This window comes from Pinus tabuliformis, chromosome X, assembly GCF_031772625.1.
Source record: "Pinus tabuliformis cultivar Carrire ecotype Pingquan chromosome X, CPIR1, whole genome shotgun sequence".
NCBI classification, from domain to species: domain Eukaryota; kingdom Viridiplantae; phylum Streptophyta; class Pinopsida; order Pinales; family Pinaceae; genus Pinus; species Pinus tabuliformis.
Window position 1 is genome coordinate 124,860,668 of NC_142308.1, and position 5,900 is coordinate 124,866,567.

The 5,900-nt window shown below is 40.4% G+C and overlaps 1 pseudogene; it reads right to left on the reverse strand.

Annotated features, from left to right (window-relative positions):
• Positions 1-303: 303 nt before the first annotated feature.
• Positions 304-1,770, reverse strand: LOC149138752 (protein disulfide isomerase-like 5-2; annotated as a pseudogene).
• Positions 1,771-5,900: the final 4,130 nt, after the last annotated feature.

Below are 5,900 nucleotides of genomic sequence, written 5' to 3' on the forward strand. Positions count from 1 at the left end.
GGGTTTGCTAACATAAGAAAAATTCCTCTGACAGCAAGCAAGGCCTGAAATACTTCAATAAAACCCCATTTTAACCAATTAGTTGTCAACCGTGGAATGACAACAGCTAAACTGGTATAGTGGTCCTATATTTTTCTATCAACCTTGCAGCTTGTCCAGATGATGTGAAAACAACTATAACAGAGGCCTTCACTTTGATTGCTGAACGTACCGCTGATGATGTAATGGATTCCAAATGTGTCATTGGTTCTCCCACATATTTCACAGTTTTCTTGAAATAAGCAGCTTGGTTATGAACCTTCTCTATTTCTGCACAGATTTTTCCCACCATTTAGATCCGACATATGCAAAGACCAAATCACGATTACCAGATGCAACAGCTTTTAATGTCTTGATTAACTGCAATGATTTCTCTTCCATTTCATCCTTCACAATTGTAAGGACCATAGGCCTTTGGTCATCCTTTAACAACTTCCAAGTTTCATATCTTATAGGTACACACAGTGGCAACAAACTTTGCTGGATAAACTCTTGCAAAAACTCTCCTTCAAAGGGACCATAAAATATGTCTTGCTCCTGTATTTTGGGCGAATGACCAACAAAGTTGGCTTCTTGTCAAAATCATATTGCACCATAGCTTCATCTGAAATTTCCTTTGCTACTGAGAACCATGCTCTTTGCTTGTACTGCTTCCCAAAATCTACCACCAGGGATTCTTCCACGCCAAAACCAATAAATATGGGAAATTTTTATCAGACGCTTTGATAAATTCATTAACTTCAGCATTTGAGTTTAGAACAAAAACATCTGGAGCAACAATTTTTTTTAGATAAGGAACAAGTAAATCTACTTTCCGTGGGCCTGAGTAATCTGTAGGGAAGCCGTTGCTGAAAAACTTCAGTGTTGGATATCCACTCACATCATATTTTGAAGCAAGACTCTTGAACTTATCTGCATAAATAGTCTGGTTTGGAAACACCATGTCAAGACATATTAAAAAATGGGGTGGCTAGTCCCCTGAACAAACTTTATATTAGATTCAATGTACAATTATTTTAAGTATATACAGCTGACATCCATCACATCCATCAACATACACCAATATACTAGCCAATATACAATCATAAAGTTACATATAAACTGTTACCCAGCAACACAATAGAGGATTGAACACAAACAGGGTGCGAGTAAATTGACTGCCCCGAACGCTGAACTGTACACTCATGTGCAGGTCAAGACATAGGAAACTCTCCAATTGCTTTTCTCCATCGCCAAATGAAAATAGGCATGAATAACATTCGCTGATCACATACTTTCAATTGATAAGGCTGAGAAAAGCAATTGGCACATTGTGGACTACAAATTTGATTTCTAGTTGCATCTAGGCATTTGCAACTCGACAAAGCTGGCATGTTTGACTCATGCTCGTTTACATAAACTGGGTGTAGATAATCTGTTCCACAAGTTGCCAAAACTGGAAGCTATAATCTTAACATTTCTAATTGGAAATAGAAGCCCATGATTCAACACGGCTAGCTTCATTTTCAATGCCTCACAGCCGTATGAAGACATTGCTCCATCACGAAATCTGGGTATATACCCTTGAGAGAACTGAGGAAATCTCCCAAACAGCTCAAAATTTTGCAGAAATTCTTGCATGAGATATAATTGATGTGGTTTTGCGAAAAACCCATGTCTCGGATTTTTGAATTTCGTCTTTATTTACCCGAAAATGAAGTCCGAAATTCACTATATGTAGATGTCCGCGAATTTTTTGGTCCACTGTTTTCCAGATAGTACAAGTGGATTTTGGGGGGTCTACAACGGTAAATGGTTTTTGGGGGTCTATGATGGTAAATGGTTTTGGACCTGGGCCCAAAATGCACATAAATATGCCAGGTGTAAAAGTGGTTTTTTTTAAATAAGACTTCGGGGTTTGTGCCATCGGAAATGATGTCGCAAAACCACGTCTCCGCTAATTTTTTAAAATATTTTGCGACAAATCGACCATACTTGCAACGTTTCTGCAGTCGGAAAGGGCGTTGCAAGACCGATGGCTGCGCTAATTTTTTAAAATATTTTGTGACGAACTTGCCATACTTGCAATGTTTCAGCTGTCGAAAAGGGTGTCATAAGATCGATGTCTTCAATATTTTTTTAAAAATATTGCGACAAACTTGCCATACTTGTGGCGTTTTTGTTGTCGGAATGGGTGTCAAATGACTAACGTCCATGCACCATAAGACGACCTTTAGGAAGAACAAGCGTCAAAAGGTTGATGACTTTAGCAATGTAAAAAAAAAATTAAACGACCTCAAATAAAATTTTCATCTCCATTAGCCGATTCCCCATAGGGAATAATTTTTTTTAGAGAATATTCCCATAAGGAATATTCCCATAGGGAATATTCATGATGAGTATTCATTGCAATAAATTAGACAATTGATATTAGCATGGGTGGTTATTTAGACAAAAATTAAAATAGTAAGACGTGAAACCTTCAATGAAAATTTCCTACCTTGAATATCCCATGTATACATACCAATAGTAGGTATTACTTGTAATTCAAATTGGAATGCCAATTTACTTTTAAGTATTGCAAGTGCATCTACCATTAATTTCTCAACTTTCTATTGTAAAGTGGAAATCCTTGTCACTATCATGCTCAAGGTTTTTTAGGTATAGGTGAAATTTCTCCTTTTCTCAAAGCTAGTGCAAATGTTTGTTGTTGATTTGGGGTAGCATCAGATGTGCTCTAGCCACGAAATTTGGTGGAGAGGTTGGGGCACATGAGATCTCCAATATCCATAAAGGGTTTGGGCAGATTCTAAACAGATCAAGAGATATTAAAATAATTAATATTTTTAATGGAGTCCCTAAGTCTAAACTTAGGGAAAATAAAATATTAATGTGTATTAATATGAATCTGTGTTAGAATGATCCAAAAGACATGGATCAAGCCAGATCTAATCTTAGCCGTCGATCAGGGACTTAATCTCGGCAGTTTAGATGTCAACAAGAAAGGTATAAGAGGAGGCTTGAGGGTCACTTCGAGAGCACACCGGATGATCAGTCATTTTATTCTCTAGAGCGAGGTTTGCTAAAAGAGATATAATTAGTGATCAGGAGAGAAGCTGAGGGGAATTGAGTACAAAGAAATAGAGAAGGCAAAGATTGTGCTGGGAGAGTAGTGCAACAGCCAAGGAGGGTGACACAGAGCCAAGAAGGGCTCACGCAGGGCCACACAGAGGTAGCCAAGTGCTGCGCAGAGCACCAGAAGGGCCAACGTAGCTGACGTAGAGGCTCCCAGAATTGACGCAGGGTCTCCTAGGGCTGATGTAGGGCCAGTGTGAGATAGAGAGGGATTGACACAGTCCAGATTGGGCAAATGCTGGGGTTGCAACGCAGTTTTGTGCTGAGGAGCTGCCGAATGGGTTTTCCAGGGTTTCAACCAAGAGATTTCTCTCGAACTGTGAGGTATAGCTGCTAAGGAAATTCTCTGTTGGGTAGGCCAGTTTTGACACCCAGATTGTACTCTGATATTGCTTAATAAGAAAACCCTCAGATACTTGCATGGGTTTCTCGCATTGGGTTTTTCCGAGGACATCGATCCAAAAATAATGGTATCATGTGGTGTGTTTGTTCTTGTTTCTTTTAGTTTCTGATCTGTAATATGTTGAGAATGCACTGGTGTTTATTTTCAGTATTTACTTTGTAAATAACTTGTTAAAGAAAAATAACAAGTAGGTAGGAATAAATCAGAAAAAGTGCATGAAGGGTTTCTAAACTAAGGAAAATTAGAAACTTCAACATGATATAAGAGCATGATTGCAGATCACAGGAGGACTAAAAGACATCAGCTGAGCGGAGTAATAGCAACAGAAAACAACTGTCCTTAGGTGACAGACGTTGTTTCTTGCAGCGCAAAAGCCAAGGAAGTGTGAAGTAGAGCCAACCAGAGCCATGCAGAAGAAGTCGGGAACTGTGTAGAGCCTCACAGAGGCCAGCGTTGCTGATGCAGAGGGCCAGAGGACTGACGCAGGGCATCCCAGGGCTGACGCAGACCCATCCGGGGTGATGCAGAGCCAATGTGAGGTAGAGAAGCATTGACACAGTTCACAGAGAGGTAGTTGCTGGAGTCTAGAAGGCTGCACAAATATTGCAGAGTGGAGCTGGTGAGGTACTGTAGTCAGAACAATACCTGACAAAGCAGGGCTAGAGGAGTTGTTACCGAGGGTTTCTAGCTGAGGAACCTGGATCAACAGTGTAGTTGCACAAGACGATCAGAGTAGGGGGCATTTCAACAAGCGGCAGAAGGATTTCCAAGAGGGAAATCAGGACTCAGAGGGAGTCCAGAAAAGAACTTCCAGACGGGAAGTAGAGACTCAGAGGAGTCGAACAAAGAACTTCCAAGAGGGAAGTAGAGGAGTGTCATGGCACTACACGGGGTAAGAGACCAGGATAGACTGGACGGAGCATCGAACTTCGCAGTCTAGAAGGCCAGAATATTATTAGTACTTGACAGGAATCGTGTCAAGAACTTCGCCTTGAAGGTTATAGCTATCCCAGTCGACCCCAATGATTATAACAAGTACAAAGAGGCGATGATGACGACCAAGTGCATTATCCTTGATGGGGTCAAGGATCATGTGGTACCACATATAGTTGAGAAGGAAACGACAGTTGACATGTGGGAGGCTCTCAAGAACTTGTACCAGCATACTTCTGTGCAGAGAAGAATGCTACTTGAGAACTAGATGAGGTGGTATTAGATGAAGAAGGGTCAATCAATTGACACCTTCCTCGGAGGACTGAATGAGATCCAAGACCAGTTGAATGCCATAGGAGCGACATTGGATCAAGAGCTTATGCTGAGGACAACTCTGAATGTTGTCTCAGAAGATTGGGAAGTGTTTGTCCAGAGTATCCTGGGCAGAGGGACTCTCCTACCTTGGGACGAGATGTGGGCAACTCTTCGCCAGGAAGAGATCAGACGACAGTCAAAGATAGGTAGTAGCAGCAAAAGGATCAAAGACATGTGGTAGCAACAACACCCAGATTGTACTATGATATTTCTTAATAAGAAAACCCTCAGATAGCTACACTGGTTTTCCCGCATTGGTTTTTTTTGGGGACATTGGTCCAAAAATAGTGGTGTCATGTAGTGTGTTTGTTCTTGTTACTTTTAGTTGTTGATTTGTAATATGTTGAGAATGCACTAGTGTTTACTTTTAGTATTTACTTTGTAGATAACTTGTTAAAGACAAATAACAAGTAGGTAGGAATAAATAAGAAAAAGTGCATGAAGGGTTTCTAAACTAAGGAAGATTAGAAACTTCAACATTTGCCAGTGGGAAAATTTGTAGAATTGGTAATATTTTAAGCAAGGATCATTTTGGGGTTACAATTTTGAATGGAGAGGAAAATATAGTCTTTCTCGAAAGTATTTTGACTAGAATTCGGTCTCTAGCTATGAACATTGTTAGTACTATGAATCTGAGTCTAATAGGAGGGAGGATAGACTCCCCAAGAAATGGAAATGGTAGTGTCAAAGGATACTATCTAATGGACATCAATCATCTATTTTGTAGGTATGGTCTTTTTAGCTACACAATCAAGGGCATCCCAGAGAACCGTCACATGTGTTATAGACATTTTTGTGCCTTACAGCATTGAGCATGAAATGTCCATAATCTAAGGGATCCAAAGTCCCTAAACATGTTGTTCCTACCCCTAGAGGAACAAGGCCAACAAACCACAGCAATTCACAGAAGTTCTCCACTAGAAACTGCTCAAAAACAAGTCAATTCAGGATCAATTCAGTGGCTCCACTAGCTGTCTGCGCTGAATGTCAAAGCCAACACTGGCTACCTGCACTGCAACGCAGGTAGAAGCACTAC